The following is a 27,749-nucleotide window of genomic DNA, read 5'->3' on the forward strand; positions in this document are numbered from 1 at the left end:
ACATCACAGGACTTTTGGACCTCCTTGCTATAACGATCCCACCCACATTGAGGTGGTTGTGAGTAAGTACTGGTGGAAAAGAGCTTAATGTTGCAGGAGAACTGCCTCATCGCACATCAGAATTGTGTATGTTAATGGGAGGAACTGAAGGCCCGTCTTCAGAGATAAATGCCCTTTTTCACCATGGCCTGACATGGCTTTCTTCATGGTCTTCTAATATGCAAGTAAGATTTGAGCATGAAATTAATGTCAGGAGTGGGATTTGAACCCACGTCTCCTTTGGGAGACCAGAAGTCCCTGTGCTAAGGAAGGAATGAAGCCTTGAGTCTGGCGCCTTAGACCGCTCGGCCATCCTGACACCATTACTTCCCTGACTGTGTAAAATACGACAAACATGAACCAAAATTCAAAATGCTACTCCACTTGACTATATTCGACTCAGGTTTTAGGGTTTTTCACGAGGGAGTAACAGCTGGTAGCAGCTACATTTTTAGCACCTACACGGCAGGGATTCGAGTTGAGTTGAGCCGAAAATGTGACGTCTACAGACTGCAGGCCACTGATTGGCCAGGGAGTGATGTCACTGGATGAGTAATGAAGGCAAGAGAGGGCCAGAGGCCATGGGTCGTTATTCAGATTTTTCTTATTTTGTTTTAAAGTGAATGATCATACTTGAGCAAAAAGGGAATACAGAAATGATATGAGCCCAAAGAAAGGTAAACATAATGCTCTTGCGCAAGTTTGAATGTTTTTGATTCATATTGTGCATTTCAGGAGGTTTGTGATCTTTCAAAGAGGCACCACTGAGGACGCTGTGATGGTGGTAACTGAGCTGAACTTTGACTTTAAGTGCTGGATCAAACATCTGTTGATTATTAAAACTGCTACGCCCAACGTGGGGCTCGAACTCACGACCCTGAGATTAAGAGTCTCATGCTCTACCGACTGAGCTAGCCGGGCTAATCACATGTTATAAAACATGCCTTCCGAAAAAAAAAAGACGAGATAAAACAAGCCTAAGTCAACTTTCAGAGATTTAGAATGACATCAGAACACATTCCTCCTTTTCAACCTCTACCTACTCCACTCGACTGGATCCCACTCAGCTGTTAGGGTTTTCCATGAGGTAATACCACCTGGCACCAGGTGGTACATTTTTAGCACCTACTCAGTCGGGGTCGAGTTGAGTTGAGCCGAAAATGTGACATCTACAAACTGCAGGCCACTGATTGGCCAAGGAATGATGTCACTGGATGAGTCATGAAAGCCACTCCTTAACAAGAACCGGCAACAGCAACAGTTGGATTTGATGTATTCTGTGATCGTCAACGAGGTGGATTGCTAGACGCAAAGACATAGACCAAGCAGCAGGTAAACCTTTGCCTCGATGTCCTAAATTGTTGTGTCATGTTTGTGTCACATAAGACTGACATCACAGGACTTTTGGACCTCCTTGCTATAACGACCCCACCCACATTGAGGTGGTTGTGAGTAAGTACTGGTGGAAAAGAGCTTAATGTTGCAGGAGAAATGCCTCATCGCACATCAGAATTAATAATAATAATAATACATTTTATTTATAGGCACCTTTCATAGGCACTCAAGGGGGGTATTCCTAGAAAGTAGCTAAAGAAAGCCAGGCTGTAGCCGGAAAGCGTCGCTTGAACTGACACCATCTCCCAATTAAGCCTCAAGTCGTTCCATGAAGCCAGCTCAGCTGCATCTCGGTGAGGCTAATCCAAGCGAGACTTACATAGCCTGGCTGAGTGCGAGTGTACGAGGAACGTAAGAAGCCCTGACGAGTGGATGGTGGAAAAACAGAGATGGCAGAAAAGGAGAGCAAGACAAGAGCTTTTATTTTTTCGGCAGCTGAACAAATAATGCTTATGGAGCTGCATGAGGATTTTAAAAGTTCATCACCAGAAATGGTAATACAGCTGCGATCAATAAAGCGAAGAAACGGCATGGCAAACAACTGCAGACAGACTAAATAAGTTATGAAAGTTTCATACCATTGTTAATTGTTAGACATTTATTTTACTGTCCTCATGTATTTATGCTCTCCTCTTGGTGTTATAATGTGTTTACATAAAGCATGCTGAATTGTCTCTGAATGAGATGTACAGCACAAATATACTGGCCCTGCTCAGTTTATTAATAACCCAATAATCGACACCATCATCATACTTTGTGACTATATTATCCCGTGTGTGTGACCCAGATATTAATTTTTCACTGTTACATCTCAACAGGAGCAATCTTAACAGCCAAAAGCGTACCTGGCAGCAGGTGAAGGTAAAGTACAGGAAAATATTTCAGAGTGGTAAGTAGCCTTTGAAGAAATGTGTTTGTCCAATAAAGAGAGCGCCAAACTAGATATGGAATACAAGAAACTGAAAATAAAAAAGATCAAGCTAGAGATTATGAAACTGGAGATGGACGTGTATAAATTCAGATAAAGGAGAATTTCATGTTGTGAACTGTATTTAATTCTGTTTTCTCTCCACAGCTTGAGAAACATGTAATAATAATTAAACAATTCAACACAACTTGAACTCAAACTTGTCATTATTGTACGGTTCATGCAACGTGTTAGAAATGTGTTTTTTACATTTATATTCACAGTGGGGTGCCATGACCTAAACGTGTGGAAAGTTATAAATCATCTCTGTCCATTTAGCCTTCTTACACTTGCTCTGACTTAAACTGCTACTGTGTCAATGCTAAATTATGAAAAGAAGTTCTAACTCAAAGGTCACAACAATAAGGATCAAAGGAAATATGTGTCCCTGTACAGGTCCCTCACTGTGTCAGGAGAAACTGAGTCCTTTCAGGCACTAGAACCTGCAGGGACTCAACGAAGAAAAGACTTGAGCCTGAAAAGTTGTCCACAAGACAAAATGTATAAAATATGAAGTATACTATTAATTTAAGATGGTTCTGTCAGAAGTCAGCCATGGTGCCTGAGAACTTTAAGCAATGAACCTGTATTTAATTTGGCCAAAGGTCATCTCTATCCGTGCCCTTGTTTTAGCATGTACATGTGCATGTGCATGTGCATGTGCATGTGCATGTGCATGTGCATGTGCATGTGCATGTGCATGTGCATGTGCATGTGCATGTGCATGTGCATGTGCATGCCTCTTTCTGAACACAACACCCAGTGTGGACACATCATGGCTGGGACAGCAGCAGCAGCCACAAACACGTCCAAACTTTCTGTATTCAGCAGAAGTGGAATATAGCTGATGGATCACTTTTTAAAGAAAGTCCACCAAAACTTTGGACACATTCTGAGTCTCCACAAAAGAAGAAGAGATTTTGTTGAAAAGTCAGTTTGTCATTTTATCGAGGTCTCTCTGCTCTTTGTGTAACTTAGATATTCTACATCTGAAATGATTCTTTATAAAGTATTTTATTCAAATAAAACGATAACCTCTGATCTGAAGACAGCTGATTTAGTGCCGGTCACATGATCACATCATTTATAGGATTAAAAACATGTTAGATTTGTACAAAAGAGCCTCAGATTATCAACACTGATTATTTTAGATCGAAAGAAATGAATGATCACTTTTCTTTGTGGGACACGTTTCCATCAAAGTGTGAGACGATATGAATGAATGAATGAATGAATGAATGAATGAATGAATGAATGAATGAGTTCAGAGTTGGTTCAAACAGCTCTTCAACATGTTGAACTCATCAGTTACAGAGGAGACGGAGAGTTCATTTAAGGGCTGTAAATCATCTTTAATGGTGCCACATGTGTCCAGTTTGTCTTTGTTACCATAACTGGACAAACCCTGATGATCAGGACTGAATAAATGTTACTGATCCATGTTCAGTTCAGCTCTAATGTAACTAATATCTGCTGGAACTGGGACGGAAGGGGACTTTTTTGCCCTCTTGTGGTGTAAAGATAAACTGCATGATGTCAGTTTCATGATGCAGAAACTCCGTGAAGAAAATAAATGTGGAAATATAAAGACTTTTCTCATCTTCTTGTTGAAGCTCCAACCTCCATCATATCATAAAGATCTCATCCATCCTTTCCCTGTTCCTGTATGGCGTGATCTTTGTGCCACCAGGTTGAGCGCGCAGTGACACTGATTTGAGGGCACAGATCTATCTGAAGGAACAATAATTTTAAGCGTGTGCGTATGAATCTCACACACGCTCGCTCATAGGTGCTCGGACACGCGCTCAACTCTGACAAACTGCTCGCTCAAACGGCTCACTCTGCTCGCGCTCGGCTCTATCTCTCTGGTCGCTCGCGGCTCTGTCTCTGCGCTCGCAACTCTGTTAGTTGTATGTAAATGAGCCACATGTGGCAGAACCAATCACAGACTGGTAGTTCTCACAGACTGGTATTTGTGTGATGGATACTAAAAAAATAAGGAGGAAGAATTGTAGTAATCATGTTAAAACTGGTGTAGTTGGGTGCTAGCTAGTTAGCCTACTGATTACTGTTGTAGGGTGTCACAAATATTTTAGAGAAAGAAACCTAACATCAACTTTTTTTATTTGTTTCTCTTTATATTCTTTCATGTATTTTTAATGTTTCTTCCACTCCCTGCTGCAATGCTTTTATTTTATGTAAAGAATTGTTTTGTACATGAAATGTGCTACAAATAAATTTGATTTGATCAAAATCTAAAACGGTAGAAAAATAAAACTACACCAGCTTAGGAAATTATTATTAAATGTTTGAATTATTGAAGTGGTTGTTTTTACCTAGTAAGTTATGAACTATACCAGCTGACCCACAGTGGGTTTTTTAAACTTTAAACTGATCAATTGTGTTATTGGTTTAATCTGTAATGGTTACTGGTTTGACAAAAAATATATAACATCTAGTTTAATTCCTTTAGGGTGATGGTAGAAGTTCAATTGAGTCTGCAGACTCTGCACTGATTGGCTGGTGGTGTGGCTCATTTACATACAACTAACAGAGTTGCGAGCGCAGAGACAGAGCCGCGAGCGAGCAGAGAGATAGAGCCGAGCGCGAGCAGAGTGAGCCTTTCTAGCGAGCAGTTTGTCAGAGTTGAGCGCGTGTCCGAGCACCTATGAGCGAGCGTGTGTGAGATTCATACGCACACGCTTAAAATTATTGTTCCTTCAGATAGATCTGTGCCCTCAAATCAGTGTCACTGCGCGCTCAACCTGGTGGCACAAAGATCACGCCATACAAGGACAGCTTATTTGGATTCAAATGTTTATCTGATGGAGAGAGGTGGGATTTGATCTGGAACAACGCTTTATTTTGGAGGTATTTATTCAGCAAGTGCGAATCTGTCAATATGTGTCAAACTTTACCGAACCCTGTTGCTGTTGTTCTACCGCTGCCTCCATCTTTTAGTGTCCGCGTTAAAGCAATACAATGTAACTTCTCAAAAAGCCCACTCTGGAGCTCCCCCTACAGGCTTGGAGGTAATGTACGGTTACACTGTCGTAAATACAACACCCTTTCGCTTTCACTTTTCACGTTTGTTGACGAACCGGCGAGGAGTCAGAAGGTGCAAGCTATGTCGACCGAGAAGGTAAGAGTAATCAAATGTATCCGGGAGCGTGAGAGGGGTCTATTTGTTTTTGCGGTAGGTGTGCCAGAAAGCAAGTCGAAGTACTTCCGCTCAGCTCCCGGGCCGCTCCAGCAAAGTTACATAGCGCAGTTATTCCAACTGAGACCCCCGAAGGGCATAGGAGACAGGCCAATCGTAATATTAAAACTCATTCTAGCCGCACAATTTTTTTCAAGCTGCTATTTTAAGGTAGAAATGTTACATAGTATTGCTTTAATGTGTGGCTTTGATGTTTTAACTAACATGTTAAACAGTGTTTAATAAACACCAGAGTCACACAGAGAAAACAGACCAACAGCTGCTGTGTCCAGGGAGCCTAAATGAGGAATGAGGGCTTTTCTCTGAGAGCGAAGGTGTCAGTACAGCAGAGGAAACATCCCAAATGTAGCGGACACTTGAGTTTCTATATGTTGTCTTTTTAGGCGTGTTGAATCAGTTTTTTGGGGTTCACTCCTCAGCTGCTGGACTCCTATCTGCTCCTCCAAACGGCTGATAACTTTCTACTGTATACACTTAAAAACATGGAGCCTCTTGTGTTTGTTGTTGTGGACAACTTTCCTGTTAGCTGAAACATTTCAGAGTTCTCCTCAGACTGGATTCAGTGGGCATAAAGGTGTCTTTAACAGAGGGAACGAGGATTTATCTCTGTGCTTCACCCCGGCAGAAGCAGCCAGTGAGGGGGCGGGGCTTGTTCCAAACGCTCAGCTGCTCTCCCATTGGTTATTACTTATGACGTCAGAGACGGACAGAGTTCCTACTGGCTCCTGAAGCCGGTGTAGCGGAAGTGGTTCTGGAGGCTGCAGCGACACTTGTAATGTTCACAGCTTCTGTTTGACACCTCAGAGTTTATAAAACTCATACAACACTATCAGAACACATGGTCACCATAGGAACCTTTACAAGTTCAGGCTTTCTAAAGTAACGGGACACACACACATCAGTCCAATCCAGATGTTTTTCTCATCTTTTCATAGTTTCCTGTTCTGGCTTCATAACTCAGATGGAATCAGTCAGTGAAAAACACAGCAGGCTGTGAGAGAAAGTAAAGGTGTTCACCAGACCAACCAAGCCTGAACCTGAGGGATGTATCACTGAAATTACTGAGCACATCATCAGACAGGAGAAGAGGAAGCCCATTTTCACTGATATCAGCATCAGACAGCAGATCTGGAGGTGCTTTTCTTTCTACAGCTGGCCTTCACTCCTCTGTGTCTTCTCTCCAACCATCTTTGTCCCAACCATTGCATCTGTGGTGTTCAGCACATCTGCAGCATCAGGCCCGCTGGCTCCGTTCTGCTCGTCTTCTGCAGACGGAGCTTTTTCATGGCAGGAAACCATCCAGTGAGTCAGGATTCTGCAGGAACCACTGGAAGACTTTCACTTCCTCCTTTAGTTGAACGCTTCATCAAACTGACATCATGCAGTTCCTCTATTCGCCACCAGAGGGAGACACGTCTCCATCAATGCAGAGTCCCGCTCAGTATTACTGACAGTACTTCACAGCCACTGAGAGGACACATTTAAATCAGTAACATACAAAGAAATGATTTCTGTATTTGAGCCAGGCTTCCACCTCCATATAAGACACACACTGTGTCCTCATACAACAAGCAGCTCTCCTGTCTGAGCTTCACATCTTTACAGTTAGCATCAGCACACACAGCATGTTGATGAAGATTCTCACTCATCCAGGTCATGGTAATCCTAAGAGCTCACATCCTCTGGCCTAAAAGGCCTCTAGCAAAGAGCCAGATAAGACCAGAGCCACCCACTCTCCAGATAAAGGGCCTTATGAGCTGCTGAAGTTCTTCAGGTAAATAAGTTTATATTAGTTTCTCTTTTGGTCAGAGGCTCTGGTGCTCTGGAGTTACACCAAGTGTTTCTGAATGTTAGCTGTAACACCTTTAAAACCTGTTTTATTTCCATGCAAACAACAGCTAATCCTAACTGTCCTGTAGTTCGTAATGTGTCAGATCTCCATTTATTCCATCTCTTTCGCTGCAGTTTTAAAACTTCATTACATTTGTTTTGTTGTTGAACCACCAAACCAGCTCAGAAGACACAGTATTTAATGGCTATCAGGTTGAGTGGAGGATGTAAATGAACAAGTGGTTCACTTCAAGGCAAGTAAGGACATTCATCTTGAAAATCAACAGATATCAGCTTGCTGCACTTTTGCATGAAAGGATAACAAATCCAAGCCTGCAATTGTTATTAAGTTTTAAACAAGAGGCACAAGACTGAAGCGTTGAAACAGACAATTATAGCAGATAATAAAACACTCGTGATCTGTGGTGAGTTCAACATGGACCTCTTAAAGGTACATACTCCTAAACAAACTTGTGATTTCTTGGCTGCGTTATACGGTAGAGGCTTGTATCCACTGATCACAAAGCCGAGCAGAGGAACCACAGATAGTGCAACATTAACTGACAACATTTTTACACATTCCTTGGACACTGGTATAAATAGTGGTTTGGTAATAAGTGATGTAAGTGATCATTTAGCTGTATTTGCAACATTTAATGATCAGCTACAGAGGAAGAAAACAGAAAAGCGTAGATATGAAAGGGTAAGGACTGTTAAAGCAATTAATGCTTCAGAAATGAGCTTTAAAACAAGAGTGGAATGAGTTTCATACAGATGAAGTAAACACTGCAGACAATTCATTCTTCAACTGTTATTTATCTCTCTATGATAAACACTGTCCAACAGGTTTATGTTCACATAAGCATAGTTATGCTGAGAAACCTCGGATAACAAAGGCATTAAAAAATGCATGTAAGAAGAAAAATAAACTTTATGGAGACTTCATCAAAACTAGAACAGAGGTTGCTGAAAAACGCTGAGATGTACAAAAACAGGCTGACCAACATGTTTAGGCAAGCAAAGAAGCAACATTATGATAAAATGTTACAAATAAATCAAAATAATATGAAGCGCACATGGAACATCCTAAATAATGTAATGGTGAATAAGCCTTGATCACCAGATCAACCTAAGTGTTTCATAAAGGACAATAAGGTGTTTGGCAATCTGACTGAAGCGGCTGATGAATGTAACTCAGTACAGCGGCTCGTGAATCCTCTGGTCAGTGTTCGAATTACGGGGGGTACCGGGGGGGTCTGACCCCCCCGATTGAGACTTGATACCCCCCAAATGGGACTAATTTACACTTTTGGGGGGTACTGAAAAAATTTTATCTATTATTAAAATCAGGTGTTGAAAATGTCTTGTTACTAAGTATTTTTCAATGTGTACTATGAATAACCAAATAAAATGCGTTTTGGAACACCCCTTCAATGGACTGTACCACCAGCGGGCGTTTCACGTGTTCGCACGCAGCTCGCGCATAGTCCAAAACATCGGCAGCACTGAGATGCAGGGTTTTGATGCCCGTTAAAATGATGTTTGAGATGCCAGCGCGTGGATTTAAGGTGTCAAGGTGGAGGTTTCCCGTGATTTGTTAAATGAAACTAACAAATCAGACTAATATTATCTCAACTTTAAAGCACTGAACTTACAAACACTCAAGACAGGTGACCGCCCTTCCCTTTGTCCCATGAGAAAAAAGTTAGCCTAGGACTACATCAGAAGAATTCCATCGAGTCAACATGCACAAGTAGTCTCAGTTCAAAGACAGAGGCAGACTGCTCTAATCCAGAATACACCAACCAACATACTTGATGTCAGAAAATAAAGTACAAGGCTTATCATGTGTTTAAAGCACAATTGGAATAATATAATTTAACTAAGTTAGAAGAAGGCAAATGGATAGTGTGACTCCACCAAGCAGGAAGCAAGGATAGCTGTGTCGAGCAAGGAGGCAAAAAGGATAGCATGCCCACAAAGAGGTAGGAAAAATGGGATTCCTTACCATATGTCCGCCGTGACAAATATAGGATTATTCATAATTTTGACTCTGTTTGAAGCCATTTCATGTAGCAGCTAGCAGTATACCATCACTACTAGCACCACGGGGCTGTCTGATAGCACTTTTCAATCTCAAGAAAAGCGCACACTGTTTACAGCAGACATTACAAGCTATGTTGAATTTGGCAGTTGTAGTCTGATAATTTACAGCTTGATTCTGTATGCGTCATTGGGTTCACTTTGCTGATTGACATTTCTTGATTGCGTCTTATGGGCACTACATAATGTAGGCTAGTTGCTAGTTTGCTAGTGGGCTTTTGGTAAGCCATACAGCTGTTTGAAGTTGGGTCGTTGCTAGGTTTAATATTTATGTATTATTCTGCATGTGTTGGTTCTGCTGCTGTGCTTGTTGCTAACTGGAAAGTTAGCAACGTCCTGCTGGAGCAACGTGTGTGAGACAAACTTTGGCTAGGTGGTTGAACTTGACAGTGCTGCGTGCAGATTTGAGCTGAATTCACCTGCGCAGCGCAGATTTTGCAGGGTTGCCAGATGATTTCCAAACATGCTCAAACCCCGCCTGGAGGCACTAAATCTAAACTAAACCAGTCTAAACTGAATTCTATTTATTTCTATGGCCATAGAGCCACATACAGATACAGAAAAACTCGCCCAATACCCATTTTTACCCGCAGACGGGTAAGGGAGTTTGCAAATGATAACGTATTGTTGTGTTTGCATATCATGATATTATCATGATTTTTTTTTTTGTGGGGGGGGTGACCTCATCAATTGATCCGCAAAAAAGTCCGAACCCCCCGAAGACCGGTGGATAATTCGAACACTGCCTCTGGTGCACGTTGAGCATCGTCATGCTCTTGAATTCCTTCCCGCAGTCGTCACATTTCATGAGGTCCCTCATTTCCACGAGGTTCTCCTGGTGCTCCTTCAGGGCGGACGCGTACTGGAAGTGTTTGCCGCAGTTTGAGCACCACACGGGTATCTTCAGCGACGACCCCTGTTGGTGGTCGGTGCCGCTCACTTCTGCTCTTGACTCTTTTCTCCAAAAGAAACGGGTGCTCTTCTTCTGGCAAATGGCGTAAATCTGGTGTCTTCTCAGCCGTGCATGTGTTTAAAATGCTTGTTGCAGTGGATGCAGTGATAGGGCCGATCGTCCGTGTGGCACTGTGTGTGTCTGTTCAGTGTTCTGACACAATCAAATGCTTTAGAGCAAACGGGGCACACTTTGAGGGCTTTCTTTGCCACGTTTTGAACAGGTGCAGATGGGCTCTCCTCAGACGTCCCAGCAGGTGTTTCTAAATGAGCTTCCTTTGTGTCGCTGTCACAGTTCTGAGCGTCAGCGCCTGCCAGAATCTGCTCCAGCGTCTTGCTCTGCAGTGTGTCCTTAAAACATCTGAGGAAACTGGACAAGTGGAGGACAAAAGAAGAAGTGTCAGACCTAAAAAACTATCTGCAGAAGATGAACAATATCTGAAAGTGATGTCCTTAAGAAAGAGGAAAAAATCCAGCAAAGACCTGACACAGGAGCTGAGAGATGCATCTGGACCTTCAGCTGATCCATCGGCTGTTGTTTCCAAGTGCTTGTTAAAATGATTATTTAAGATAGTAATTAAGTGTTTTTTAGGCGATGTGAAAACCGTTTGCTGTGACTTTCAAATATGCTTCAAAAACTGGACGTGTTTCTTCAGATAAACTCCTGACCAGCTGTGAAAAAGCAGTGAAAATGTCTGGCCTGTATAAACTTTGTGATGTCAAACAAGATCAGAGATGACATCGATTGTGATGTCACTACAGTGATGACATCACAGCTTTGTGAAGGCTTCTGTTCTGTCTCTTCTGGTCTGTGGTTCCAACCACAGATTCTGGATGGAAGTGAAGTCCGGATTCCAGAATGTTGATTTGTGTTCTCTGTTAATCTCTGGACGACTTCAGCTGATTACTTCCTGTCACTGTCACGTTGGAAGGTCCACTTCTGCCAGTTTTTCAGCAGCCAGTATCATGTTTTCCACCAGCAGTGTTTCCCAAGACAGAATCATGTCAGTTTGTTTAAATGTTGCCAAAATAAACTATTACAATTACAACAAATGTCATCTCAGGGCACTTCAATAATAAAGTCCAATTCAGGCCAATTGGAGTTCAATTCATTGTAATTATAATCCAATTCATTCAATTCAGAATGAATCCAATTCATTCATACAGAGCAATTCAAAAACTATTTCCTCGCTAAGGAAACCAACAGATGGCACAGAACTTGCACTATTTTAATTAGATAGAACTTTTTAATAGTTCTAAGATCAAATCTTTCTGGTTTTATTTGCATTTTGCAAAGAGTCCCGAGTAATTATGAAAGTGGGGTTTTAATTTGAAGAAAAAGCCTCAAAATAAAGTGATTTTTAGGAGTATGCAGGGATTCATTTCCATCTAATGAACAGGTCAGTTATATTAAACAGTGGGCCGTGTGAGCAGCAATCAGGGGAGTAAGGAGTTCACAGATCATAGACAGAGGCAACCGTCCAACTATTCAAAGCTTTTAAAATGAGTAATAAAATCTGACAGGTAACCAGGGAAGGAAGGACAAGAGGCAGGGAGGTGGGCAGCCACTGTGTGGCCTGGTGTGGGAATAATCACCTCAGCTGCTGATTTTAGGAGGAGCACCAATAAGCCAAACAGCGTCTCCATCCCAGGAGAAGAGGTGGCTGAGGAACACCTGGGAGTTTACCTGTTGCATATCTCTTATAAGTCTGTGGTGCAGAGTGCATCTTTCTTCAGCACCATCTGCTGTGGCAGCAGCATCAGAGCCAGCGACTCAAAGAAACTGAGCAAACTGCTAAAGAAGGCTGGCTCTGACCTGGGGACTGCTTTGGAGCTGTGTTTGATGAGCACTCACTTCTTTTTTTTTTTTTTTTTTTTCCTTGTCCTGTCCAGCATTATGGCAGCAGAATTGTAATCTGAATACCGTTTATGCCAAACACATTTGCTATACCAAGGGAAGCTTTATGAATGTAAAGCTCCCCTTGATGCCCATCAACTCCTTATTTATTTATTTATTTTTGTTACAATACTTAACATGATGTGATAGTGTGATAGTGCCGAACCGGACCGGGGGACAGAGAGAGAGAGGGAGAGCGAAGAAGGGAAAAAAAGGAACAGAAATATGAAGAGACAAACATAGAAAACAATGAAAAATCAGACAACCAGCTGCTACACCTGTAAAAACAAAACTGAAGACAATCCAAGGCTTTTGTGGGGAATCCAGCCTTAGAGGCACCAGGAGCACCTGTAAGCAGATAAGCAGAGAACAAACACACAAACAAAAAAGCACAAGCAGCAGCAATCACACGGCAACTTTCCATCAAGGAATCGAACCCTGTTCCTCCGCTTGACAGGCAGATTCTAACCTTTGACCATTGAAGAAGATACAGAATGTGTTCCTTGACTGTCGTGCCAATTCTGAGAATACAAGCTGTAAGAGTATCACTGAAAAATTGACAAAAATTACGTCGTTAAAATCCTTTCATTGTCAAGCATTTGCATGACTGAGAGCGTAAATTGACTGTGGAAGGGGTTCCATGGTGTAAAGGTCAGCACTCTGGACTTTGAATCCAGTGATCCGAGTCCAAATCTCGGTGGAACCTTCAGGTGTGTGCTGTCATGGTTGTGTTCTGGAAAGAAGATGAGTTGAGTACGCTAGTCAGTTGTGAAATGACACCAGAGTGCACGATTCCAGCTGAGAGGATCTGTGGTATGTGACGTCACACCTCTGTGTTGCTAGTTGAATCTTTTTTGGTTTCTTCTTGCATATTCATTTACGATGCTTCTATTTATCCATGCTCTCCCAGAGGAGTGTGTTAAAATCCCACTTCTGACTCAATTTGTTGAAACAAAATTTGGGAAAACTTACCTCATTCTTTGGGTCCAGGAACACTAGTGAATAGGCATGGCTTCAGTTTCCGTAGTGTAGTGGTTATCACGTTCGCCTCACACGCGAAAGGTCCTCAGTTCGAAACTGGGCGGAAACATTACTTGCTCCTCCATTATTTATTTCATCCTTGTGTGAAGATGTATGACTGCACGTTAATGATAGCAACATCAACATATTCATAATTATGGATAAGAGGGGAGCCTCATCTGCTATTCTTGACATGTAAAGTCAATTTTGCAGGTTTTAAAAAGATTTTCCGATGCTGTTGTTTGAAACGGACTTTGGCGAATACCCAAGCTGCTGAGCGAAAATGGCAGCCTACCGTCAAGGAATCGAACCCTGTTCCTCCGCTTGACAGGCGGATTCTAACCTTTGACCATTGAAGAAGATACAGAATGTGTTGGTTGACTGTCGTGCCAATTCTGAGAATACAAGCTGTAAGAGCATCACTGAAAAATTGACAAAAAAACACGTTGCTAAAACCCTTTCATTGTCAAGCATTTGCATGACTGAGAGCGTAAATTGACTGTGGAAGGGGTTCCATGGTGTAAAGGTCAGCACTCTGGACTTTGAATCCAGTGATCAGAGTTCAAATCTCGGTGGAACCTTCAGGTGTGTGCTGTCATGGTTGTGTTCTGGAAAGAAGATGAGTTGAGTAGGCTAGTCAGTTGTGAAATGACACCAGAGTGCTCAATTGCAGCTGAGAGGATCTGTGGTATGAGACGTCACACCTCTGTGTTGATAGTTGAATCTTTTTTGGTTTCTTCTTGCATATTCATTAACGATGGTTCTATTTATCCATGCTCTCCCACAGGAGTGTGTTACAATCCCACTTCTGACTCAATTTGTTGTGACTCCAAAATCTCTTTCCGCGAGCAACAAAATTTGGGAAAACTTACCTCATTCGTAGGCTTCCGGAACACCAGTGAATAGGCATGGCTTCAGTTTCCGTAGTGTAGTGGTTATCACGTTCGCCTCACACGGGAAAGGTCCTCAGTTCGAAACTGGGCAGAAACATTACTTGCTCCTCCACTATTTATTTCATCCTTGTGTGAAGATGTATGACTGCACGTTAATGATAGCAACATCAACATATTCACAATTATGGATAGGAGGGGAGCCTCATCTGCTATTCTTGACATGTAAAGTCAATTTTTGCAGGTTTTCAAAAGATTTTCTGATGCTATGGTGTGAAACGGACTTTGGTGAATCCCTAGCTGCTGAGCGAAAATGGCAGCCTTCCATCAAGGAATCGAACCCTGTTCCTCCGCTTCACAGGCGGATTCTAACCATTGACCAGCGAATTGTCAAGCATTTGCATGACTGAGAGCGTAAACTGACTGTGGAAGGGGTTCCATGGTGTAAAGGTCAGCACTCTGGACTCTGAATCCAGTGATCCGAGTTCAAATCTCAGTGGAACCTTCAGGTGTGTGCTGTCATGGTTGTGTTCTGGAAAGAAGATGAGTTGAGTAGGCTAGTCAGTTGTGAAATGACACCAGATTTCACAATTGATAAACTCCAGCTGAGATGATCTGTGGTATGTGACATCACACCTCTGTGTTGCTAGTTGAATCTTCTTTGGTTTCCTCTTGCATATTCATTTACGATGCTTCTATTTCTCCATGCTCTCCCAGAGGAGTGTGTTACAATCCCACTTTTGACTCAATTTGTTGCAACTCCACAAACTCTTTCCGCTGGCAACAAAATTTGGGAAAACTTACCTCATTCTTTGGCTTCCGGAACACTAGTGAATAGACATGGCTTCAGTTTCTGTAGTGTAGTGGTTATCACGTTTACCTCACACGCGAAAGGTCCTCAGTTCGAAACTGGGCGGAAACGTTACTTGCTCCTCCATTATTTATTTCATCCTTGTGTGAAGATGTATGACTGCACGTTAATGATAGCAACATCAACATATTCATAATTATGGATAGGAGGGGAGCCTCATCTGCTATTCTTGACATGTAAAGTACATTTTTGCAGGTTTTCAAAAGATTTTCCGATGCTGTGGTGTGAAACGGACTTTGGTGAATCCCTAGCTGCTGAGCGAAAATGGCAACCTTCCGTCAAGGAATCGAACCCTGTTCCTCCGCTTGACAGGCGGATTCTAACCTTTGACCATTGAAGAAGATACAGAACGTGTTGCTTGATTGTCGTGCCAATTCTGAGAATACAAGATGTAAGAGCATCACTGAAAAATTGACGAAAAAATATGTTGCCAAAACCATTTCATTGTCAAGCATTTGCATGACTGAGAGCGTAAATTGACTGTGGAAGGGGTTCCATGGTGTAAAGGTCAGCACTCTGGACTTTGAATCCAGTGATCCGAGTTCAAATCTCGGTGGAATCTTCAGTTGTGTGCTGTCATGGTTGTGTTCTAGAAAGAAGATGAGTTGAGTGGGCTAGTCAGTTGTCAAATGACACCAGATTGCACGATTGATCAATTCCAGCTGAGAGGATCTGTGGTATGTGATGTCACACCTCTGTGTTGCTAGTTGAAGCTTTTTTGGTTTCTTCTTGCATATTCATTTACGATGCTTCTATTTATCCATGCTCTCCCAGAGGAGTGTGTTACAATCCCACTTTTGACTCAATTTGTTGCAACTCCACAAACTCTTTCCGCTGGCAACAAAATTTGGGAAAACTTACCTCATTCTTTGGCTTCCGGAACACTAGTGAATAGGCATGGTTCCAGTGTCCGTAGTGTAGTGGTTATCACGTTCGCCTAACACGCGAAAGGTCCTCAGTTGGAAACTGGTGGAAACATTACTTGTTCCTCCTTTCTTTATTTCATTCTTGTGTGAAGATGTATGACTGCACGTTAATGATAGCAACATCAACATATTCATAATTATGGATAGGAGGGGAGCCTCATCTACTATTCTTGACATGTAAAGTCAATTTTTGCAGGTTTTGAAAAGATTTTCTGATGCTATGGTGTGAAACGGACTTTGGCAAATCCCTAGCAGCTGAGGGAAAATGGCAGCTTTTATGAGTATTAAAGGAGACATATTTTACCTCTTTAAACAAGTTAGAATTGGTCTATGGCACTGATGCCATGGTAACGGCCCGCGGGCTGGAACCGGCCCGAATGGACATCACAACCGGCCCGGTTACATCAGTGGTTGAGAAGTTTTTTTTTTTTTAAATAAATAATACTATTATCAACAAATTTAAATCTACTTTTGTTTTTTGATCCTTAACCCCCTTGTATCTAAGGCCTTTTCAGAGACTTTGAGGGAATTGTCACCACCTTGATATTTTCAAGTATTTCAACTAACTGTAAACATCTATGCAAAAGTGACACATATGGTTGTATTCTGAAAAGCCTAACAAAAAACAATATGAGAGTGAGTGAATGTAATACAAACAAGTTTTATTTAAATTGAGGGGAAACACAACTGTACAAAAAAACAAGTTTTAGAGGTCTTCAAACAGTGCAAGAAAATGCACTATAAATAAATCTAGCCAAGACTTTTGAAGGTTGAACCTTGTAAACAAAAGTGTTGGCTGCATAAAAGTAAAAAGTGCAGTCAGAAATGTTTTTTTTGTTTTCACACAAACTGTAAAAAAGTAATTGTAACTCCAGGCAGTGTCTCTGAGAGTTGAATACTAATTAGATGGTTGTGTAAAACCCCTGATTCCCCCCACCCCCCTGTCACTCTCCATGTGATAATTGTCTGTCAATGGCAGGACATTGCTGCCTTCCCCCACATGCTGGCTGGATGGGGCGTGTTCTCACCTGTGAATAGCCACTCAATCACCTGGTACTTTACATGTGAATAGCAATGGCTGTGGCAGAGGAAGCTGCTGCAGTCTGCGACTACAGAAAATCCAAAGATTTCTGTTCACTCTCTTTAAAAAGGGCCAGCTATATAATTTATTTTAAAAATATATATATTTGAAAACTAGAAGTTTCAAGGTTTTTAATGGTGTCACTTATATGTTTGAATGACAAAAACTCACAGAGTTACAGATGTGTTTTTGGAGATGTGTCAACCGGTGGGCATTAGACCCCAGAGTGTTAATGGTTTTAAGTATAATATTCATTTAATTAATTTCCACGTAATCCAACAGTTTGTCTCTCGCTCGTGCCGGTCTCAGTACCTTGGACAGAGACCAGTGCACGCGCTGCAACAGAGACCGGCAGCGCGTGCACTGTCCAAGGTACTAACTGACGAGTCGCGCGACATCAGTCAGGAAGGATGTTGTCTAAAAAGCGGAAGGTTGACTCTGAATGTAGAATCTTTCAGGAGAGATGGAAAGAAAAGTATTTCTTTTGGGAAGTGAGGGGCAAACCAGTGTGTTTAATTTGTTCGCAACAAGTGGCTGTGCCAAAGGAGTACAACATCAGACGACATTACGAGACCCATCAGGAGAAGTACAACGACTACACAGGGCAACGTAGGACACAAAAGCTAAACGAGCTAGCCTCATCCCTCCAAAAACAGCAAGCGGCTTTCTCGAAATGCCGAGAGACATATGAAGGTTCGTTTTAATTTTATATCTTTTTCAAATTCTTATTTTTACGTTAACTGCAGCTGTTTTCGAATGGGGATTTCTGTCTCGGCGCGCCTCCGTTAAGTTCTGATGGCGTTGCCCCTGGCAACCAACAGCGTCTCCTGCCAACATGGCCGACCGTGACTCCTCATTCTCAATACTAACTTAACATTTTATTTCATGTTTATGGGCAGTGAAGGCGAGCTATGTTATCGCATGGGAGATAGCCAAAGCTTCCAAGCCTTTCTCTGAGGGCGAATTCGTGAGGACGTGCAAGATAAAGGCAGCCGAGCTAGTGTGTCCAAAAAATCGACAAGCTCTTGCGAACATCAGCTTATCCCGACCTACAGTGACCGAGAGAGTGGAAGAGCTCTCCAGCGACTTGCATAGCCAACTTAAAGAAAAGATTAAATCCTTCGTCGCGTTCTCCATTGCTCTTGACGAGAGCACTGATGTGACTGATACGGCTCAGTTGGCGATATTTATTCGCGGAGTGGATGCTGCCTTGAATGTCACGGAGGAGTTTGTTTCCGTGGTACCCATGACAGACACGACTACAGCTAACGACGTGTTTGTTAGCCTTGTCGGGGCCCTTGACAATCTGGAGGTGGACTGGAGTCGTGCTGTCAGTGTGGCTACGGATGGTGCACCTTCCATGGTAGGAAGAAAGGCCGGAGTTGTCGTCAAGTTGAGAGAAAAGGTACAAGAGGCTAAACCAGACCAGGTATTCTGGAACTTTCATTGCATTTTACACCAAGAGGCGTTGTGCAGCAAAAGTCTGAAGTTTACTTTTCGCAACCCTGAGTTAATAGTGTTATCGTTGTTGGCAGGATTTGAACCTACGCAGGGAGACCCCAATGGATTTCTAATCCATCGCCTTAACCTCTCGGCCACGACAACGACATACATGTATGTTCATCTTTGACATTCAACGGTTACAAATCATCATTTTCATGAAGGACTTCAACTCCTGAGAAGGACCTAAGTTATGGCGATCAAGAAAAAGCTTTTTTGTTTGTTTGTTAGAAATGGTCAATCTTTCAAAATGGGTCAGAGGAAGAAGCTGTGTCTTCAGAAATAAATCTGTGCAGAAGTTCATGTGATCAAAGACACGTCTGCCCTCTGTTTTGTTTAATCAAATGGTCCAAGGAACTGGTGCTTCTTTCCAGGTTAACTTTTCGCAACCCTGAGTCAATAATGTTATTGTTGTCGGCAGGATTTGAACCTACGCAGGGACACCCCAAAGGATTTCTAATCCATCGCTTTAACCTCTCGGCCACAACAACGACAGACATGTATGTTCATCTTTGACATTCAACGGTTACAAATCATCATTTTCATGAAGGACTTCAACTCCTGAGAGAGACCTAAGTTATGGCGATCAAGAAAAAGCTTTTTTGTTTGTTTGTTAGAAATGGTCAATCTTTCAAAATGGGCCAGAGGAAGGAGCTGTCTCTTCAGAGATCAATCTGTGCAGATGTTCATGTGATCAACATGTGATATGGCATTTGTTTTGTTTAATCAAATGGTCTAAGGAACTTGTGCTTTTTTCCAGGTTAACTTTTCGCAACCCTGAGTCAAATGGTCCAAGGAACTTGTGCTTCTTTCCAGGTTAACTTTAAGTAACCCTGAGTCAATAATGTTATCGTTGTCGGCAGGATTTGAAACTGCGCGGGGAGACCCCAATGGATTTCAAACCCATCGCCTTAACCTCTCGGCCACGACAACTACATACACTCGTGTTCACCTTTGACATTCAACGGTTACAAATCATCATTTTCATGAAGGAATTCAACTCCTGAGGCAGACATAAGTTATGGCGATCAAGAAAAAGCTTTTTTGTTTGTTTGTTAGAAATGGTCAATCTTTCAAAATTGGTCAGAGGAAGGAGCTGTGTCTTCAGAGATCAATCTGTGCAGGAGTTCATGTGATCAACATGTGATCTGGCCTTTGTTTTGTTTAATCAAATGCTCCAAGGAACTTGTGATTCTTTCCAGCTTAACTTTTCGCAACCCTGAGTCAATAATATTATCGTTGTCGGAGGGATTTGAACCTACGTGGGGAGACCCCAATGGATTTCTAATCCATCGCCTTAACCTCTCGGCCACGACAACGACATACATGTATGTTCACCTTTGATATTCATCGGTTACAAATCATCATTTTCATGAAGGACTTCAACTCCTGAGAGAGACCTAAGGTATGACGATCAAGAAAAAGATTTTTTGTTTGTTTGTTAGAAATGGTCAATCTTTCAAAATGGGTCAGAGGAAGGAGCTGTGTCTTCAGAGATCAATCTGTGCAAGAGTTCATGTGATCAACATGTTATCTGGTCTTTGTTTTGTTTAATCAAATGGTCCAAGGAACTTGTACTTCTTTCCAGGTTAACTTTTCGCAACCGTGAGTCAATAATGTTATCGTTGTCAGCAGGAGTTGAACCTACGCGGGGAGACCCCAATGAATTTCAAATCCATCCCCTTAACCTCTCGGCCACGACAACGACATACACTCGTGTTCACCTTTGACATTCAACGGTTACAAATTATCATTTTCATGAAGGAATTCAACTCCTGAGACAGATCTAAGATATGGCGATCAAGAAAAAGCTTTTTTGTTTGTTTGTTAGAAATGGTCACTCTTTCAAAATGGGTCAGAGGAAGGAGCTGTGTCTTCAGAGATCAATCTGTGCAAGAGTTCATGTGATCAACATGTGATCTGGTCTTTGTTTTGTTTAATCAAATGGTCCAAGGAACTTGTACTTCTTTCCAGGTTAACTTTTCGCAACCGTGAGTCAATAATGTTATCGTTGTCTGCAGGATTTGAACCTACGAGGGAAGACCCCAATGGATTTCTAATCCATCGCCTTAACCTCTCGGCCACGACAACGACATACATGTATGTTCATCTTTGACATTCAACGGTTACAAATCATCATTTTCATGGAGGACTTCAACTCCTGAGACAGACCTAAGTTATGGCGATCAAGAAAAAGCTTTTTTGTTTGTTTGTTAGAAATGGTCAATCTTTCAAAATGGGTCAGAGGAAGGAGCTGTGTCTTCAGAGATCAATCTGTGCAGAAGTTCATGTGATCAAAGACACGTCTGCCCTCTGTTTTGTTTCATAAAATAGTCTAAGAAACTTGTGCTTCTTTCCAGGTTAACTTTTCGCAACCCTGAGTCAGTAAAGTTATCGTTGTCCGCAGGATTTGAACCTACGCGGGGAGACCCCAATGGATTTTTAATCCATCGCCTTAACCTCTCGGCCACGACAACGACATACAATCGTGTTCACCTTTGACATTCAACGGTTACAAATCATCATTTTCATGAAGGAATTCAACTCCTGAGACAGACCTAAGATATGACGATCAAGAAAAAGCTTATTTTTTGTTTGTTAGAAATGGTCAATCTTTCAAAATGGGTCAGAGGAAGGAGCTGTCTCTTCAGAGATCAATCTGTGCAGGAGTTCATGTGATCAAAGACACGTCTGCCCTATGTTTTGTTTCATCAAATGGTCAAAGAACTTGTGGTCCTTTCCAGGTTAACTTTTCGCAACCCTGAGTCAATAATGTTATCGTTGTCAGCAGGACTCGAACCTACGCGGGGAGACCCCAATGGATTTCTAATCCATCCACCTTAACCTCTCGGCGACGACAACGACATACATGTATGTTCATCTTTGACATTCAACGGTTACAAATCATCATTTTCATGAAGGACTTCAACTCCTGAGAGACACCTAAGATATGACGATCAAGAAAAAGCTTTTTTGTTTGTTTGTTAGAAATGGTCAATCTTTCAAAATGGGTCAGAGGAAGGAGTTGTGTCTTCAGAGATCAATCTGTGCAGAAGTTCATGTGATCAACATGTGATCTGGGATTTGTTTTGTTTAATCAAATGGTCCAAGGAACTTGTGCTTCTTTCCAGGTTAATTTTCAATAACCCTGAGTCAGTAAAGTTATCATTGTCGGCAGGATTTCAACCTACGCTGGGAGACCCCAAAGGATTTCAAATCCATCGCCTTAACCTCTCGGACACGACAACGACATACACTCTTGTTCACCTTTGACATTCAACGGTTACAAATCATCATTTTCATGAAGGAATTCAACTCCTGAGACAGACCTAAGTTATGGCGATCAAGAAAAAGCTTTTTTGTTTGTTTGTTAGAAATCTTTCAAAATGTTAGAAATCTTTCAAAATGGGTCAGAGGAAGGAGCTGTGTCTTCAGAGATCAATCTGTGCAGAAGTTCATGTGATCAAAGACACTTCTGCCCTCTGTTTCGTTTCATCAAATGGTCAAAGAACTTGTGGTTATTTCCAGGTTAACTTTTCGCAACCCTGAGTCAATAATGTTATCGTTGTCGGCAGGACTCGAACTTACGCGGGGAGACACCAATGGATTTCTAATCCATCATCTTAACCTCTCGGCGACGACAACGACATACATGTATGTTCATCTTTGACATTCAACGGTTACAAATCATCATTTTCATGAGGACTTCAACTCCTGAGAGACACCTAAGATATGACGATCAAGAAAAAGCTTTTTTGTTTGTTTGTTAGAAATGGTCAATCTTTCAAAATGGGTCAGAGGAAGGAGCTGTGTCTTCTGAGATCAATCTGTGCAGGAGATCAATCTGTGCAGGAGATCAATCTGTGCAGGAGTTCATGTAATCAACATGTTATCTGGCCTTTGTTTTGTTTAATAAAATCTTCCAAGGAACTTGTGCTTCTTTCCAGGTTAACTTTCAGCAACCCTGAGTCAGTAAAGTTATTGTTGTCGGCAGGATTTGAACCTACACTTGGAGACACCAATGGATTTCTAATCCATTGCCTTAACCTCTCGGCCACGACAACGACATACACTCTTGTTCACCTTTGACATTCAACGGTTACAAATCATCATTTTCATGAAGGAATTCAACTCCTGAGACAGACCTAAGTTATGGCGATCAAGAAAAAGCTTTTTTGTTTGTTTGTTAGAAATGGTCAATCTTTTAAAATGGGTCAGAGGAAGGAGCTGTCTCTTCAGAGATCAATCTGTGCAGAAGTTCATGTGATCAAAGACACGTCTGCCCTCTGTTTCGTTTCATCAAATGGTCAAAGAACTTGTGGTCCTTTCCAGGTTAACTTTTCGCAACCCTGAGTCAATAATGTTATCGTTGTCGGCAGGACACGAACCTACGCGGGGAGACCTCAATGGATTTCAAATCCATCGCCTTAACCTCTCGGCCACGACAACGACATACACTCTTGTTCACCTTTGACATTCAACGGTTACAAATCATCATTTTCATGAAGGAATTCAACTCCTGAGACACACCTAAGTTATGGCGATATAGAAAAAGCTTTTTTGTTTGTTTGTTAGAAATGGTCAGTCTTCGAAATATGTGAGAGGAAGGAGTTGTGTCTTCAGAGATCAATCTCTGCAGGGGCCCGTTGCACAAAAGTAGGATTTAGACATCCAGGATGAATTACTTAGCCAGGTTCAAGGAATCCAAAACCTTGGCGCCCAGGCTTAGTTGGTTGCACAAAGGCCAATCCATGATGAGCAGACACGGATTCATTAAGCCAGCTGAAAGCGATCCTGGATAAGTGCTGCACACGGCTTTCTTAAATAGACCCCACGATCGATCATAGATTCACTGATTCACCATGGCAACAAGGGCGGCGTATTTCTCCCCAGCGGAGCAATAATTATTAATGGAAGCATATGAAGAGGTGACAGAGAAAATAAAACAAAAAGGAAATACTGCCACAGTTAAAAAACAAAGGGAGCAAGCGTGGCAAACCATTGCTGACCTCCTGAATGCGTAAGTAGTGCACAAATCACACTCACCACTCCACTGAAATTATCACAATTAGGCAGTGTTCGAACTACGGGGGACTCGGGGGATCCGAGACCCCCTGAAACTGACAAGAGACCCCCCTGAAAACATGATTTGGGAAATGTTGGGGGGTCTCTAAAATATTGGCAAAATGTGATTTATGATTGCAGACGCGATGCGTGTGGAGGTGTGGAGCCTGTGTGCGTAATTGGCATAAAGCTGTGCTGTCCGCCGCGTATGATTCTGTATAGCTTCTCATGTGTTTTCGAGATCTGCGCTCTGAGTCAAGCACAAGCAAGCAGCCAAAATGGACATGGCAGCAACTTTTTATTAAGAATGTGCCTGCCCACACATTGCCTGTACTGTTTTAGCAGTGAAATAAAAAACGCAATTAAAGGACTTGCAAGCATCTTCATCTCCTTCCCTGGGCATAGAAGACTCTGTGACATCAAGTTCTATAGGATTGCAGGTAAGAATTTTTTTTTTTTTAAATTACAGTTACAATTACAATGTTAACATTCAGAGTAAGATACTCATTGCATCGTATTACAGGTTTGCCCAATGTCATTGGTGCAATGGACTGCACACACATCAAAATAAAATCCCCCTCAGGTGGCCATGAGGGGGATTTTGTGAAAAGGAAAAACTTCCACAGCATCAATGTACAGGTGAACATGACTTTTGATAAAGTTAATTAATGAACACTGTACATTGCCTGTGATGTGCATTAATTGGTTTAACATCTTATCATTTCAGATGGTCTGCAATGCTGACTATTTGATCAGTAATGTTGTGGCAAAATGTCCCGGCTCGGTCCACGACTCCCGAGTGTTTCGGAACTCAGAGATCTATCGGCACCTTATCACAAGGTGAGCCACAGAACCTCTATTGATAACCACTTTTAACATCATGGCTGTGTTAAGACTGTCACTACTTATGAGGTTGTGATGGTAACATTTTGTATTCACAGGTGAATTCCTGGGTGTATTGCTGGGTGACAGAGGGTATGCCTGCCAGCCTTTTCTGCTCACTCCATTTGCAGACCCTCTGGAGGCACAACTGGCATACAACCATGCCCATGCCAGAACAAGGGCCCGGATAGAAATGACATTTGGCCTACTGAAGGCACGCTTTCAGTGTCTGACCCACCTGAGAGTCAGCCCAGACAGGGCATGTGATATCATTGTGGCCTGTGGTGTCCTCCACAATGTGGCCTGCCTGAGAAAGGAGAGGGCCCCCAGAGTGCCAGCTCTCATAGACCGGGACATTCCTGCCATCTTCCCGGATGACGACTGTGGTCGGCTGGTCAGAGACCAATATGTGTTAAATTATTGTAATTAATATGCATGTTGATTTAAGTTGGGCCTGCAATGGCAGAAGATTTTTGTGCTGTATAGGCAAGGCAATTTTATTTGTATTACCATTTTTACAAACAGTTTGTCTCAAACTGCATGCTTTGATTCTGTGCTTTTTGTCTTGTAGAGCACTGTGAGACTTCAGTTTTGAAAGGAGTTGATGGTTTACTTGCTTTGATTCATCCTTGTTCAATAAAGGAACATCATGGTACTCTCTAATGTGTATTTATATTTATATGGTGATGTACTTTATGTGTAGTCTGTGGGAAACTAAATTATCTAGTGGTTCATCTAAAATCATCAGTTATCTAAAATGATTGTAATTAATGATCACAAATGTTTCAATAATGATAGTGGGTAAAGTTAAATGTTTTAACAATATGTTCTAGGCAGTGGAATAAATATTGGTTTCCATTTGTGGCTACCGCTGACTGAGATAAGGAATGAGATTAAATAGATCCTGGAACTTAGCCTGGTCTGGAGCAGGCTAGCTTCACAGAATAAATCTCCATGGTAACTTAGGTCTGAACATATCCCACTTCCCTTATCCTACTTTTTTGCAACCGGATCACGGATAAGTTGATCCAGGATAGCCAACATATCCCGGCTTAATCCCTTATCCTACTTTTGTGCAACGGGCCCCAGGTGAACAGCTGGGCCCCACACTTTGAGAAGCACTGATTAAAGCCATGAGATGAAGTGCCTCCAAGTACAGACTGTTTTGGAAGCCCAGCACTCCTGAAAACAGTTATGGCACCATGTTGACGTACATAATAACATCTTAAGACACTGCTAGAATTTGAACCCAGGATCTCCTGTTTACAAGACAGGAACTTTGACCAACTAAGCCACAGCACCACATGGTTCATAAAACTGATGAAAGAATAAAGACCAGGAAGTGGATCCATTTCAGAAGTTGTTTGTAATTCTGTACCTCAAGAATAGTTAAAGCCATGAGTAGAAGTGCCTCCAATTGGTTCAAAACTTCATCATATTTTGCAGATATTGTTGGGTTTTCAACTCAGACCCTGGTGTTCATGAGGAAGTCACTTTCACCAGTTACAGCCAGATCTCATGAAGCGGTGTACTTATTACACGCCAAGTCATTTACTGTGTTTTTACAAGGCTTTTTTATGCTTTTGCGTATTATTTTCTGCTACATATTTCAAGGAAATGACGTCCTACCCTCAGCTTTTACTCTAAGTCTGACTATTTCACGGTTTGTACGTTCATTTTGATGTTATGTAGTGTGACAGGAGGAGAACCTCCACCGTACTGTACCCTAACCATTTGACGTGTTATGTGAACGGAGGAAAATTACACTCTGAAAGCATAAAATAGGCATAAATGACACTTTAAAAGCTGTGTGCTATTTATACGCACATTCATTAAGTGGACCAGTGAGAAGCATTTAGTAGAAAGCTGATGATAAATCCTACAGGCACTGCTGGGATTTGAACCCAGGATATCCTGTTTACAAGGCAGGCACTTTGACCAACTAAGCCACAGCGCCACATGGTTCATAAAACTGATGAAACAATAAAGAGCAGGAACTGGATCCATTTCAGGAAATGAGCGCCAGAGACTCTCCCAAAACTAACTGGGACTTCTAAAAAACATTTTTATCAAGTCTGACCAAAGAACAGACTAATAATAACCATGATGCTCAATTAAAGGTCCATCAATCGATGAAGAGCAACAATGCAAAGCATTCAGTAAAACCCTGCTAATAACCAGTTTCTCATGCTAAGTCATAGCTAGCTCTGAAGGCCCCCAGGCTCTGCTGGGATTTGAACCCAGGATCTCCTGTTTACTAGACAGTCACTTTGACCAACTAAGCCACAGCGCCACATGGTTTATAAACCTGATGAAAGAATAAAGAGCAGGAACTGGAACCCAGTTCAGAAGTCTGGAAGTTTTGGAAGTCCTGAGGGGTGTTCCACGAAGCTGGATTCACAGAAAGCCTGGCTTTTCTCGATAGTTCTGGCTTATCAAAGAGAGAGTTCCGCTTGGTTGCACTGCTTGAGCTCCTGCTCACACTTTTGACGGAGATGCCGCTCACACGTCAAACAGTTTTGCACCTTCTTTAGTTTTTCCTCAGTCATGGAGCAGCCGCTCTCTGCTGCCACTCTTCTGTCTTTTTCTCCTGTCAGAAAGAAATGTTTCTTCAGCAGCTTTGTCCTCAGAATATCCATCCCATGCTATAAATAGCTGAACTTGTCATTCTTCTGTCGGTGAGAGTTCTGTCATTTCTCTGATCCATAATCTCGGTCGGCAGCAGAGGCGTTAGAGGGAATCCCCTCGGTTTGTGAAACTGGAAACTTCCACTTGACTGGAGGAACTACGGAGGCCTGGAGATGATCCTGCAGGAGCTGGACATCCTCTGAGTGAGGAGTCCCAGCTGCAGCAGAGACCTGGGGTTGTTCTTTTTCCAACAGTTGGTGGGTTCCTCATAACTTTCCTTACTGCCAAAAGTAATGGGACAAATGTAGAAACCCTCGGGCAAATCGTCGTCTGCCATGTCACACCACTGAAGTGGAGGAGAGGATTTCTTGGTTTGACTTATTTTGCTTGTTGTTTATGAGTACTTAAAATCACATTTTTTTAAGATAGCAACTAAGCGTTGTTTCTAAGCGCTTGTTAAAATGATTATTTAAGATAGTAATTAA

General features: G+C 42.1%; 13 non-coding genes across 13 annotated transcripts; 4 read left to right on the forward strand and 9 right to left on the reverse strand.

Annotated features, from left to right (window-relative positions):
- Positions 1–247: 247 nt before the first annotated feature.
- Positions 248–358, reverse strand: trnal-caa (transfer RNA leucine (anticodon CAA)). Its single transcript has 2 exons — positions 321–358; positions 248–293 (listed from the first exon to the last, which is right to left on the reverse strand). It is a non-coding gene; the product is annotated as a tRNA-Leu (tRNA).
- Positions 359–887: 529 nt separating this feature from the next.
- Positions 888–960, reverse strand: trnak-cuu (transfer RNA lysine (anticodon CUU)). Its single transcript has one exon. It is a non-coding gene; the product is annotated as a tRNA-Lys (tRNA).
- Positions 961–13,036: 12,076 nt separating this feature from the next.
- trnaq-uug (transfer RNA glutamine (anticodon UUG)) lies at positions 13,037–13,108 on the forward strand. Its single transcript has one exon. It is a non-coding gene; the product is annotated as a tRNA-Gln (tRNA).
- Positions 13,109–13,419: 311 nt separating this feature from the next.
- trnav-cac (transfer RNA valine (anticodon CAC)) lies at positions 13,420–13,492 on the forward strand. Its single transcript has one exon. It is a non-coding gene; the product is annotated as a tRNA-Val (tRNA).
- A 439-nt stretch (positions 13,493–13,931) lies between these two features.
- trnaq-uug (transfer RNA glutamine (anticodon UUG)) lies at positions 13,932–14,003 on the forward strand. The gene has a single exon. It is a non-coding gene; the product is annotated as a tRNA-Gln (tRNA).
- Positions 14,004–15,673: 1,670 nt separating this feature from the next.
- On the forward strand, positions 15,674–15,745 carry trnaq-uug (transfer RNA glutamine (anticodon UUG)). The gene has a single exon. It is a non-coding gene; the product is annotated as a tRNA-Gln (tRNA).
- A 3,796-nt stretch (positions 15,746–19,541) lies between these two features.
- Positions 19,542–19,623, reverse strand: trnas-uga (transfer RNA serine (anticodon UGA)). Its single transcript has one exon. It is a non-coding gene; the product is annotated as a tRNA-Ser (tRNA).
- Positions 19,624–20,313: 690 nt separating this feature from the next.
- Positions 20,314–20,395, reverse strand: trnas-uga (transfer RNA serine (anticodon UGA)). The gene has a single exon. It is a non-coding gene; the product is annotated as a tRNA-Ser (tRNA).
- Positions 20,396–21,085: 690 nt separating this feature from the next.
- Positions 21,086–21,167, reverse strand: trnaf-aaa (transfer RNA phenylalanine (anticodon AAA)). The gene has a single exon. It is a non-coding gene; the product is annotated as a tRNA-Phe (tRNA).
- Positions 21,168–23,057: 1,890 nt separating this feature from the next.
- Positions 23,058–23,139, reverse strand: trnas-uga (transfer RNA serine (anticodon UGA)). Its single transcript has one exon. It is a non-coding gene; the product is annotated as a tRNA-Ser (tRNA).
- A 2,725-nt stretch (positions 23,140–25,864) lies between these two features.
- Positions 25,865–25,938, reverse strand: trnat-ugu (transfer RNA threonine (anticodon UGU)). The gene has a single exon. It is a non-coding gene; the product is annotated as a tRNA-Thr (tRNA).
- Positions 25,939–26,519: 581 nt separating this feature from the next.
- On the reverse strand, positions 26,520–26,593 carry trnat-ugu (transfer RNA threonine (anticodon UGU)). Its single transcript has one exon. It is a non-coding gene; the product is annotated as a tRNA-Thr (tRNA).
- A 262-nt stretch (positions 26,594–26,855) lies between these two features.
- Positions 26,856–26,929, reverse strand: trnat-agu (transfer RNA threonine (anticodon AGU)). The gene has a single exon. It is a non-coding gene; the product is annotated as a tRNA-Thr (tRNA).
- Positions 26,930–27,749: the final 820 nt, after the last annotated feature.

This window comes from Odontesthes bonariensis, chromosome 11 (assembly GCF_027942865.1).
Source record: "Odontesthes bonariensis isolate fOdoBon6 chromosome 11, fOdoBon6.hap1, whole genome shotgun sequence".
NCBI classification, from domain to species: Eukaryota; Metazoa; Chordata; class Actinopteri; order Atheriniformes; family Atherinopsidae; genus Odontesthes; species Odontesthes bonariensis.